We start from the raw sequence: 13,445 nt of genomic DNA on the forward strand, positions 1-13,445 counted from the left end.
GCAATAGCATTATCTGGGGTCTCTCTACCCCCACGTTTGCCCTCCAATTGAGTCCATGAAGCAATGCTTGTCAACCGTAACAACCACCATCACCAGCTTAGCCCGGCTCTGGGTGCTTCCACCTAAAATGCTAAACCTTGCTTTCCTGGGTCTTTCCAAACACACATTCTCTTGAAATTTCCTCATGGTAAACCAAGAAGCTGTGCTCCTATTGCAAACAAAAAATTAGCCCAATCACAGACTTAACCCTGCTTCGAAAGGAACCGCCTTTGCTTAAATAACTTTCCAATACCAAGCCTTTTTCCCCCAACTAACTTCCTCAAATAGCCTATAAAAAGAGAATGCTATCTTTCTCAATATGGAGCCCTGGAGATGCAATGGCTGAGTACTCAGCTGCTAACCGAAAGGTTTTTTTTGTCTATGTATTTATGTATCTATGTTCTATATATCTGTATATTTATCAAGTCCCTCGGTGGGTGGTGCAGAAGCCCTGGTGGCTCAGTAGTTAAGAGCTCGGCTGCTAACCAAAAGGTTAGCAGTTTGAATTCACCAACCGCTCCTTGGAAACCCTGTGGGGCAGTTCTACTCTGTCTACAGGGTCACTATGAGTTAGAATCGACTCGAGGGCAGCGCGTTTGGTACAAGTTTGAGTGATGCAAATGGTGAACACACTCAGCTACTAACTGGAAGAATGTCACCTTGAGCCCTCCCAGAGGTGCCTCAGAAGAAAGGCCTGGCAATCTACTTCGGAGAATCAGCCATTGAAAACCCTACAGAGCAGAATTCTACTGTGAGACAGGGCAGGGAGCCGTGAGTCAGAACTGACTGGGAGACAACGGGTTTGGTTTGTTTTCGATAAAGTCTGCGGTCATGTTTTACTCAGCCCAGGGAAGTCATAGCCTCTGAAGTGACTGGCACATACGTCCCTCAATAAGTACCTTGGAAATTGTGTTAAATGGGTTCAGAAACTGCCACTTTGGTAAAGCGAGCAAAAATATCACCACATCGCCAGGAAAAGAAGCCTCCATGGGCATTTCAAATTCCTGCAACCAATGTCAGGGATGGACATTGCCGATTCTGCATAATTTACACGCTCACAATTTGCTCCAGTTGGTACTCACGTAGCCGACAACCGCCTGTGCTTCTTACCGCGCGTTGACGTTTACAGTTTGGCCTCGATTTCCCTCTGATAACCACGGTGGATGTGGCTGAACGCACTGGAAAAAACCGCAGTAGTAACTACTACGCGTTTCACAGTAGCATTCCCCTGATACAAACAACAGTTCAGCCGGCACAGGCAGCGTCCCAACCTCAAAGAAGGCCCATAAATCAAAAAAAAAAAAAAAAATCCCGTGAGTGGGTGGAGTGGTCATGGAGAAACCAACGTGAATTACTGCTCAACAGGAATATTGAATTCTTAAATGAGCTGTAGACTCTGGTTTTTAATGGGAGCAAGCAGTAACCAGCCATAATAAAAATAATTGAAACGAGAGTTGGAATCCATTAATCTACCAGGAAGAGCCTTAAAGAATAAGTGAAGCAGAAAAACAGCCAAATGTATGTGACAGACCCAGATAGATGTCATTTGTTCCTAATGGCCACAGGGGCCATCAATAGCTGAGAGAATGGTACAGATAATAGGAATAAAACTTTAAGACAAAATTCTTCGCTGGAAGGAGGGCAGAGTGGAGAATAGGAAGGGTGGTTGGTGGAATAAATGTGACTCCTTGTTGCTTTGTTGAAATATATATATATATAATCATGATACCGCATAATATATATGATTAATGAAGTAACAAAAGTGCTACGGAGTGAACAAAACTCGTTTTTTTCCCCTCCCTCCTGCCATTTACATAGTACGGAATGAATGGGAATCAGTCTTGAGAGAAACTTCTGTTAACGCCTGTCTTAGTCACCTAGTGCTGCTGTAACAGAAGGGCCAAAGTGGGGGACCTGAAGAACAGACATTTATTTTCTCACGGTTCAGGAGGCTAGAAGCTGGAATTCAGGACACCGGCTCTAGGGGAAGGCTCTCTCCCTCTCTCTCTGTGTCAGCCCTGGGGGAGAATTCTTGTCTCTTTCGTCGTTCCTCAGTTCCTTGGTGTCATGGATTTAATTTGTGTCCCCCCCAAAAATGTGTGCCAACTTGGCTAGGCCATAATTCCCAGTATTGCGTGGTTCTCCTTGTCTGCCATTCTGTCATCTGATGTAATTTTCCTATGTGTTGTAAATCCTGTCTGTATGATGTTAATGAGGCAAGATTAGAGGCATTTATGTTAATGAGGCAGGACTCAATCTATGAGATTAGCTTTTACCTTGAGTCAATCTCTTTTGAGACATAAAAGAGAGAAGCAAGCTGAGAGACAGGAGGGCCTCCTACCACCACGAATAAAGAACCAGGAGGGAAGCGTGTCATTTGGTCCCAGGTCCCTGCGCTGACAGGCTCCTAGACCAGCAGGAGATTGATGACAAGGACATTCCCCCAGAGATGACAGAGAGAGAGAAAGCCTTCCCCTGGAGCTGACACCCTGAATTTGGACTTCTAGCCTCTTAAACTGAGAGAATAAATTTTTGTTTGTTAAAGCCACCCACTTGTGGTCTTTCTGTTATAGCAGCACCAGAAGATGCAGACATTTGGTCATCTCCATGTGGCATCTCCTTTTCCCCGTTTGTGCTGACCTGTCTCTGTTCCTATGTTCCTCCTGTAATTCAGCAGTGATTAGAGGTAGGAACCCCCCCTACACTGACATGGCCTCGTTAAAGAAACAGTCTCTCCTGCTTTCACCCTTGGCTTTCCACCCGTTGTCGCTGCCCTCACCTCTTCATTATTCTTCCGTAGCAAAATAACAGTTCTTAGCAATATCCCATCTGGGTTCTCTAGAGGAGCAAACCCAGTGCAGCATATATAGATATATGTTGTTGTTGTTAAGTGCTGTCAAGTTGGTTCCAACTCATAGCAACCCTATGTGCCACAGAAAGAAAAACTGCCTGGTCCTGAACAATCCTCACAGTTGTCGTTACACTTGAGCCCATTCTTGCACCACCATCTGTCAATTTGTTGTACTGTAGGGGCTTGCGTGTTGCTGTGATGCTGGAAGCTTTGCTGCCAGTATTTCAAATACCAGCAGGTAGCCCTTGGCAGACAGATTTCACCTGAGCTACCAGACTAAGACAGACTAGGAAGAAGGACCTAGCAATCTATTTCTGAAAGCACTGGCCAGTGAAAACCTTATGAATAGCAGCGGAACATTGTCTGATATACTGCCGGAAGATGAGCCCCTCCGGTTGGAAGGCACTCAAAAGGTGACTGGGGAAGAGCTGCCTCCTCAAAGTAGAGTCGGCTTTAATGATGTGGATGGAGTCAAGTTTTTGGGACCTTCATTTGCTGATGTGGCACGATTCAAAATGAGAAGAAACAGCTGCAAGCATCCGTGAATAATCGGAACCCGGAATATAGGTACATATAGAGAGAAATTTACTTCAAGGAAATGGCTTACCCATTTGTGAGGAAATGGCTAGCAAGTGAGGACTAGCAAGTCCCAAATCCATGGGCCAGGCAGCAGAAGACCTTACATGGTTCCAGGGGCTAACGAACCCAAAATCTCAGGTCAGGTGACAGGCTGGAGGCCTCTGCTGGCTTAAGTCCCAAGAACCGGAGGTCAGACAATGAGAAGACTGCAGGGTCAAGAGAGCTTTGCCAGAGTATTCACTTATATACTGCAGTCAGGCCACGCCCCCAAGGAAACTCCCCTTTTGACTGATTGGCTGCTCAAATCATATCATAAAATGGAAAATGGTTACATAGTATCTGGTAAACCACTGAGAATTATAGCCTACCAAGTTGACACATAATATCCGGCAATGCCATTCTTATCATCAGAACTACTATTTCCTCCATGCCTTCAAATGTTGGACAAATGACCTGTCCAATTCTGTCCCTTGCTATGGTACATCGTCGGAAACCACCACCAGTAAAATTTGAGCCATCCACAGCCTATACTCCAAACACCAGTGATGGGGTCCTCACTCCCAGCCAGGTGGTGAATATTCACCTTCCAAACGCCATCTAGTCTCTTAATCTCAGACCTCTCCTGGTATCAACTTAAGTAAATGAATTTCTCAACAAGTAGACGCTAAATGGTGTTATGACAGACCAGAAGAGAAAGAAGGAAATCAAAGACTCAAAGAAGAAACTAGCGTACAGGACAAAGAGTCTACACAAACCACGGCTTCATCTACCCTGAGACCAGAAGAACTAGATGGTGCCCGGCTACCACTACTGACTGTTCTAATCAGGACCACAATAGATGGGCCCTGATAGAATGGGGAATAAATGTGGAACAGAACTTCAAATTCCTAAAAAATTAAAAAAAGGAAATACTGACTTACTGGACTGGTTGAGGCTAGGGGACTCCCCGAGACTATTGCCCTGAGATACTCTTCAAACTTTGAACCAAAACTAACTCTTGAAGTCACCTTGTAGGTACATAACAAATTGGCTCAAAAAATAATATCACTCATAAGCACTGTGCTCCTCTAAAAATCACCTGTAAGGGACCAAACAATCAACAATGACTTTATAAAAACAAATATGAGAAGGTAAAGGGGCAGGGAAACTAGATTAATGGAAGTGCAACAACCAGAATGGAAATAATGACAATGTTCATGCATTGTGAAGAACATAACTATTTTAAGAATGCTTTTTATTAAGTCTTTTATTTGGTATTAATTGTTTTATTAAGATTGGGAATTTATTAAGAATTTATTTAATTGTAAGTGTTAAATACAGAGACAGTGGTGGTTCACGGTAAAGTCCTCACCTTCCATGTGGGAGACCAGGTCCAATTCCCAGCCAGTGCACCTCATGCATACCAACCACCTGTCTGTCAGTGGAGGCTTGCGTGTTGCTGTGACGTTGACCAGGTTTCAGCAGAGCTTCCAGACTAAGGCAGAGTAGGAAGAAAGGCCTGGCAATCTACTTCTGAAAGTCAGCCAGTGAAAACCCTGTGGATCACAATGGTCTGATCCACAACCGATCGTGGAGATGGCTCAGGACTGGTCCCATTATTAACCATCATATCTGAATAATATTCCATTGTATGGGTGGAGCACGCTGTCTTTATCCAGTGATGTTGATGGACACTTGGGTGGTTTCCACCTTTTAGCTACTGGAAACAGTGTTGCAGTGAACATTGGTGTCTATATATCCTTTTGAGTCCCTGCTTTTGTTGCGCTGGGTCCACATGAGTCGGGGGTCTGACTCTACGGCGGCTTACAACCACCAAACCAATATACAGCAAGATTCTACGGCAGCTTACAACCACCAAACCAATACACAGCAAAGTCCCGGTTCGTGGACATTTCTTAGAGGAAGGAATTAACGTATAAGCACACACAGTTGTAAACACTCTTCTGGACTGTTACTTTCAGAATTACAGTGCTGTGATAGCAATTGTTTTGCTTTGTTTCCCTAAGATTTTACAGGCAGTTAAGCTCAGTATCGTTATGGGGTTTAATCTGTTCCACCATCTCCTCACAGCAGGAGTCATTAAACACTGTGCATGGGATGAAACCATCCGTACAAAAGGATCTTAAAAAGTTAATTCAGAAAACTATCGACATGAAAAAGAAAAAAAAACCAGCGGTGCGTTTTTAAAGGCATTTCGTTTAAGAAATACACCCTTGCCTTTTATTTTCATTTTCGTTTAAATAAAAAGAGCATTACAAATTACCACTGTCTTTTATTGCCGCATGTCCTTGAGTATTTGTTGGGGTTATTTGTTTTTTTATATATTTCAGTGGCTTACACACTGACTCTGGAGACCTTTGTCAATCACACAAACATACAAAACAACTGAAGTCTGTATTCAATTGTCGTCTTGGATAATCAATAACCATTCTGAGTGTAATTCCAGTGTCATAAAGTTGAAGCTATCTTCTCTGCTTGCCACACCGGTTGTCGAGGACTCAGCAAACCAGTGTGTGTGAACACACTCTGTAAATTTAAGGGGCTACCAAAACGCGAAGAACTGTCCCCAGGGGCAATGGAGGCTCAGCAGTACAGCCCTCACCTTCCATGCAGGAGACCCGGGTTCAATTCCCAGCCAATCCATTTCATGTGCAGCCACCACCCATCTGTCAGCGGAGGCTTGTGTGGGACTGTGATGCCAAACAGGTTTCAGAAGAGCTTCTAGACTAAGACAGACAAGGAAGAAAGGCCTGGCTGATCTATTTATGAAAATAAACCAGTGAAAATCCTATAGGTCAAAACAGAACACTGTTGGACTTGCTTGCTTTACCTCTGTCATCTGAAGGGATCAATCTCTGGAGGAGGACATCCTGTTTGGAGAAGTGGAGGACCAGCCAGGGTGAGGGACACCCTGGATGAGCTGGATTGGCAAAATAGCAGCAACAATGGACGGGAGCATACCAAGGATCACGAAGATGGTGCAGGGTCTGCGGCGTTTTGTTCTGTTGTGTATGGCGTCGCCGTGAGTCTGGGGCAGCTAACAATAACATCCCCCCAAAATGAAGGAACTCTGATTAACTCTTAACACCAAGCTTTCCAGTTCACAGTCTCCCAAACGCTGATGCTTGCTGAATCTCATTTAGGAACTGGGCATTTTGTCTACCTTCGTGTTGATTTTCTCAGCAGCAATGGTGTTCTCAAGGAAACCACGGCAGGAAAGCAATTCTCAGCCAACCGGCCCACGGAGAAGGGCAACTTCCTTTCAAAGGGCAGGAGGACAGACAGAACAGTCTAGAAGGATAACCATCAACTCAATACCAACAGGTGGTCTTGATAGTTTACCAAATATTTTAAAAAATAATGTCATTGTGGTGAAATATACAGAACAAACATTTGCCATTTTGGCCATTTTTAGGTGTACAATTCAGTGACGTTAATTACATTCTCCATGTTATACCGCCTTCGCCACTATCCGTTTCCAGATTTTTGTATCACCCTTAAAAGAAAATGCAGTCCCTGGCTGGTGAAAATGGTGACCCTCGCTCAGCTGCTAGCCAAAAGGTTGGAGGTTCGAGTCCACCCAAGAGGTTCCTCTCAAGAAAGACCTGGCAATCTACTTCCCAAAAAATTAGCTGTTAAAAGCCCTGTGGTGCACAGTTCTACTGTGACACACATGGGGTCATCGTGAGTCAGAGTCTACTCCGTGGCAAATGTTTTTTATGTTATGTTATGTTACATTATATCATGTTAAACTACATTGTATTATAGTCCCTGGGTGGTACAGACACACAACTGGCTTGGCTACTAGCCACAAGTTTGGACTTTTTATTCCCTTGTGTATGGGGTCACCATGGGTTGGGGTCAACTTGGAAGCAGCTAACAACATTCATAAAAAGATGGTGGAACTCTGGTTCTCTCTTGTCCCCAAATCCCCATGCTTCCCACTTCATAGCCTCCCAAACTGCTAACTGAAAAGTTGGAGGTCCCAGTCCACCGAAAGATGCCTCAGAAGAAAGGTCTGGCAATCTACTTCTGAAAAATTAGCCACTGAAAACCCCATGGTGCACAGTTCCACTCTCTCATGAGGTTGCCATAAGTAGGAGTGGACTGGACCATTACTGGTTAAAAAAAACTCAGTTCCCCTCATCAATACCACGCCATGTCCCCTCCCACTCGCCCCTCGTAAGCACTAATAAACTTTGGTCTGGAGGTGAATCCCACTGGGAAACTCTAGGAAAGGTGTGGAGCCCGCACCTGAGAAATCCCAGGGGGTGATGAGGTTAGAGAGCTGAAATACTGACCCACTAATTCCGATAAAACCCACCCACTGCCGTTGAGTCGATTCCAACTCAGAGCGACCCTATAGGACAGAGTAGAACTGCCCCATAGAGTTTCCAAGGAGCGCCTAGTGGATTTGAACTGCTGACCTCTTGGTTAGCAGCCGTAGCACTTAACCACTATGCCACCAGGGTTTCCACTAATTCCGATAAGTTGTATGATAGCTTCGTAGGGCTGCCATAAGGAGCCCAGGTGGAGCGATGGATAAGCACTCTATTCTGTCACATGGGGTCGCTATGGACCTGTATCAACTGGGTGACAGTCAACAACAGTGTACCAGTGGATGGAATCCCCGTTAGGAATAGGGTTTCTTTGTTACGTTAATAAGGCCATATCAGTGTAGGGCGTGTCATAAACCAATCACTTCTGAGATGTAAAAGGAACACATTGGGCACAGAAGCAAGTAAGCAAGAATGGGGGAAAGAAAGATGCCAGGTGGAGAAGGAACTAGAGAAGCTGAGACAAAGAATTTTTTCCCAGCGTAGACAGAGAGGGCCCTCCACTATGGTGTCCTGAATTCAGACTTCTAGCCTCCTAAACTGTGAGAAAATGAATTTCAGGTCATTAAAGCCACCCACATGTGGGATTTTCTGTTATAGCAGCAGTAGGAGACTAAGACAGAGGAAAAGAAGGAGGGCAGACGACGGATTTATCTCCACATCAGCAAAACTGGCAAACGGGAGACCAGCTTCTTGGGCGGCTTGTCCATCACGGTTGTCTGTGAGTCTCTACTTCACAGTGATTTGAGTTTTCTCTGCTCCACAGTTAATGTGGCAGCTACACTGGCCGCTTAATTGCTTTCTGCTCCTGGGAATTCAGAGACCAACGCAATAAAATGAAGGGACACAGGGTTTAGAACAAAGAGCACAAGCCTGAGAATACAACCACCTAGTTTCAAATCCCTATAAATGACAGCTGTGTGACTCGATAGAGTACCTTGCTTGATTGTACAAGCATCCCCAAAAATGTTTCTGTCATGTGGAAAACAGTGTGGCGTTTCCCCCAAAATGCTACACGTAGAGTTGCCATGTTGTTGTTGGATGCTGTCGAGTAGATTCCAACTGACGGTGACCCCATGTGACAGGGTAGAACTTCCCCATAGGATTTCCAAGGCAGTAATCTTTGAGGACTAAGGTGTACCTGACCCAAGCCACGGTATTTTCAATCACCTCATATGCATGTGAAAGCTGGAATAAGGAAGACCAAAGAACTGATGCCTTTGAATTGTGGTGTTGGCGAAGAATACTGAAAATACCGTGGACTGCCAGAAGAATAAACAAATCTGTCTCGGAAGATGTACAACCAGAATGCTCCTTAGAAGCAAAGATGGCGAGACTTAGTCTCACATACTTTGGACGTGTTATCAGGAGGGACCAGTCCCTGGAGAAGGATGACATGCTTGGTAAAGTAGAGGAGCCGTGAAAAAGAGGAAGACCCTCAATGAGATAGATTGACACAGTGGCTGCAACAATGGGCTCAAACATAGCACGGATTGTAAGGCTAGACAATCACATAATACTCCATTTTTCTTTCTGGCTGAGTAGTATACCACTGTATGTATGTACCACATTTTGGTTATCCATTCCTTTCATGGGCAGTGCTGCAGTGACCACTGGAGTACATGTGTCTGTTTGAGTGGCTCCTTTTGAGTCTCTTGGGTATATTCCTAGCAGTGGAATTGCTAGGTCATAGTGTTAAGGAGCCCCGGTGGTGCAGTGGTTAACGTGTTCAGCAGAGAAAGATGTGGCAGTCTGCTTCCATAAAGATTTACAGCCTTGGAAACCCTGTGGGGCAGTTCTACTCTGTCCTATAGGGTTGCTATGAGTCAGAATCGACTCCTCAGCGGTGGGTTTTTTTTCAATGGTAGTTCTATTTTTAATTTTTTGAGGACCTACTACAGTTTTCCACAATCAGTGTACCATTTTGTAGACCAACCAGCAATGGACAAGGGTTGTAATTTCCCCACACCCTTGCCAACATTTGTTATTTTCTGATTTTCTTGTTTGTTTGTTTGTTTTTTTGTTTTTTAATTTAAGCATCCTAGTAGGATTGAGGAAACCCTGGTGGTGTAGTGGTTAGGAGCTCGGCTGCTACACAAAAGGTCAGCAGTTCGAATCCACCAGGTGCTCCTTGGAAACACTATGAGGCAGTTCTACTCTGTCCTATAGGTTCGCTATGAGTCAAAATCGACTCGACGGCAGAAGGTTTTTATTTTTATTTATTTATTTTTTTAGTAGGAGTGAAATGATATCACACTGTGGTTTTTAATTTGCATCTCTCTAATGGCTAATGACATTGAGCATCTTTTCATGTGTTTGGTGGCCGTGTGAATGCCCTCTTTGGTGAAATGTCTATTTGAGTCTTTTTTTTTAGTAATACTTCATTGTGTTTTTGGTGAAGGTTTACACAGGAGTTCAGGTTCCCATTCACCACCTTCTACACAGATTGTCATAGGACGTACCCCATTTACATTCTCATTTTTGTTTTTAAAATAATTGTTGACCATTTGGTCTCATATAGGTGCTTTTTTAAAGGAGCACAGTACTTTCGGGTGATATTATTTTTTGAGCCGATTTGTTATTCAGCCACAAGATGACCTCAGGGGTTAGTTTCAGTTCAAGGTTTGAAGAATATCTCAGGACAATAGTCTCGGGGAGTCCTCCAGTCTCAACCGGTCCAGTAGGTCTCTTTCTTTGTATGTTTGTTTGTTTTTAGGAATTTGAGGCTCTGTACCGCATTTTTCTGCCATTCTATCAGTATCTATCTATTGTGGCTCTGATTAGAATGGTCAGTAGTGGTAGCCGGGCACCATCTAGTTCTTCTGGTCTCAGGGCAGATGGGACCATGATTTGTGTAGACTATTCGTCCTGTAGACTGGATTCTTCTCTGAGTCTTTGGTTTCCTTCTTTCTCTTTTGCTCTGAACAGGTAGTGACTAATTGTTGTATCTTGGATGGCCACTCGCAAGCTTTTAAGACTCCAGCCACTACTCACCAAACTAGAATTGAGTACACAGCTTTACGAACTATATGATACCAGTTGACAGAGATGTGCCATGAGATAACGCTCCTAATCTTTCAAACTCAGAGATCCAATCCTGCAAGATGTTTGGTTCTGTCTAAGAAGTATCCATAACTGTGGCCCCTAGGTCCTTTATTACATATATAAATACATACACATATGGTCACATAGATGAGTATACATATATACATGCATAAACCTACATGTACACACATATGTACACATCTATACACATATATAAGGAGCCCTGGTGGTGCAGTGGTTAAAGCGCTCAGCTGCTAACCAAAAAGTTCAGCAGTTTGAACCCACCAGCTGATCTGTAGGAGAAAGACATGGCAGTCTGCTTCCGTAAAGATCTGCAGCCTTGGAAACCCTATGGGGCAGTTCTACTCTGTCCTACAGGGTCGCTATGAGTTGGAATCGACTCGACAGCAATGGGTTTGGTTTTGGTTTTGGTATACGCATATAGACCTAAAGCCCGTACCCGTTGCCGTCAAATGGATTCCGACTCAGAGCAACCCTGTAGGACAGAGTAGAACTGCCCCATAGAGTTTCTAAGAGTGCCTGGTGGATTCAAACTGCCAACCTTCTGGTTAGCAGCCATAGCTCTTAACCACTACGCCACCAGGGTTTCCCATATATACCTACATACATACATCTATACCCACACATATATTTTCCTTTGTTCATTTTTTGATTAGGTTGTCTTTTTACTGTTGTCAAAATTTTATACATATTTTGTTTACTAGATTCTTATCAGACACGGTTTCTAAAGATACTCTCCCAGTGGTTACTTGTCTTTTCACTGTTTCGATAAATTCTTTTGATGAACAGAAACTTTTAATTTTTATGAGGTCCATGTTTATTTTTATTATTCTTATACCTGTTGCTCTGCGTTCCCATTGTGGTCTACTGGAGAAAAAACAGAACAGAATTCTTTTGCCATCTACAGCCTTTCCATCTTATTGTTCCCAATATATGTCACCATTTGCTTCAAATCCAACCAATTTTCCATTCAGATATGACATATAAAATACATAATACATGGAAAAGTAAATTATCTTATAACTGCACGATTGAGTTGGTACAAGACATAAGTTGTTCGCTGCCCTTGAGTTGGCCCTGACTCATGACAACCCCACGCACAACAGTACAACATGTTGCCCCGTCCTGTGCCATCCCCATGATCAGTTGCACACAGGACTGTTGTGATCCAGAGGGTTTTTATTGACTTTTAGAAGTAGATCATCAGGCCTTTCTTCCTAGTCTGTCTGAGTCTGGAAGCTCCACTGGAATCTGTTCAGCACACGGCAAAACACAAGCCTCCACCGACAGGTGGGTGGTGACCACAGTTAAGGTGCATTGGATGGGAATCAAACCTGGGTTTCCCGTATGGAATCCTACCAAACCACCACTGCCCTAGATAGATAGATGAGATAGATAGATGAGAGAGAGGGGGAGGGGGAGGGGGAGGGGGAGGGGAGGGGAGGGGGAGGGGAGGGGGAGGGGAGGGGAGGGGAGGGGAGGGGAGGGGAGGGGAGGGGAGGGGAGGGGAGGGGAGGGGAGGGGAGGGGAGGGGAGGGGGATGGGGAGGGAGGGAGAGGGAGAGGGAGAGAGAGAGGGAGAGAGAGAGGGAGAGAGAGAGAGACAAACATATGGGTATAGACACCTTATTGTTGTTAGGTACCCTTGAGTCATTTTTGACTCATAGTGACTCTATAGGACAGAGTAGAACTGCCCCATAGGGATTCCACTGAGCGGCTGGTGGATTCTAACTGCCAATCTTTTGGTTAGCAGTCAAGCTCTTAACCACTGTACCACCAGGGCTCCGGATATAGATATAGTTGATGCGAATAATGTTGATATTGTTTTTTATAATGATAATTGGCCCCTTTTTGCTAGCTTGTTTACTGTTTCACACAAGTGAGTTTTATCTTCTCAGTCACACGTTAAGTTCTTTGAATTTCTCTAAATTTGTTTTTCTTCCACCATCCCCTGCAAGGAAACCCTGGTGGCGTAGTGGTTAAGGGCTACGGCTGCTAACCAAAGGGTCAGCAGTTCGAATCTGCCAGGAGCTCCTTGGGAACTCTATGGGGCAGTTCCGCTCTGTCCTATGGGGTTGCTGTGAGTCGGATTAAACTCGACAGCAAGGGGCTTGGTTTTTTGGGTTTTTTAACAGGAGGGACCTTTGTGATGGGACTACTCTGTGTTTTGACTATGGTGGTAGATACATGAACCTCCATGTGATACAATTCTAAAGAAATAAAACGCACACGCAGAAAAATGAATACAAATAAAACTTCTCAGCCTGCCCCCTGTCCCCCATCTCACTTCCCCACTAGGCTGCTCTATTCCCTGGGATATCTCTCAAATAAGTAACTTTCACCTGAATTTCACCATGGTCTATTTTAGAGGTCCCAAACTTGGACATAAGAGGCATTGCTGGTTCAGTGGCAGAGTTTTTGCCTTCCATGAGTGAGACCTGGGTTTGATTCCCGGCCAAGGCACCCCATGCTCGACCACCACCCATCTGTCAGCGGGGGCTTGTGTGTTGTTGTGACCCTGAACAGGTTTCAGCAGAGCTTCCAGAGTAAGACTAGGAAGAAAGACCCGACAAT

The 13,445-nt window shown here is 44.4% G+C and overlaps 1 protein-coding gene across 8 annotated transcripts in view; it reads right to left on the bottom strand.

Annotated features, from left to right (window-relative positions):
* The window catches only part of LOC111747946 (cAMP-dependent protein kinase catalytic subunit PRKX-like), a 190,020-nt gene that overhangs the window by 118,799 nt on the left and 57,776 nt on the right, over positions 1 to 13,445 (bottom strand). The window contains exon 4 of one of the 8 annotated variants that reach the window (XR_010319856.1): positions 1,122 to 1,217. The exons of the other annotated variants lie outside the window; for them this stretch is intronic. The gene's annotated coding sequence lies outside the window, so the exon portion shown is untranslated. The remainder of the gene's footprint in view (positions 1 to 1,121; positions 1,218 to 13,445) is intronic. 8 annotated transcript variants of the gene reach the window in all.

The sequence above is a fragment of the Loxodonta africana genome, chromosome Y (genome assembly GCF_030014295.1).
Source record: "Loxodonta africana isolate mLoxAfr1 chromosome Y, mLoxAfr1.hap2, whole genome shotgun sequence".
Taxonomy (NCBI): Eukaryota; Metazoa; Chordata; class Mammalia; order Proboscidea; family Elephantidae; genus Loxodonta; species Loxodonta africana.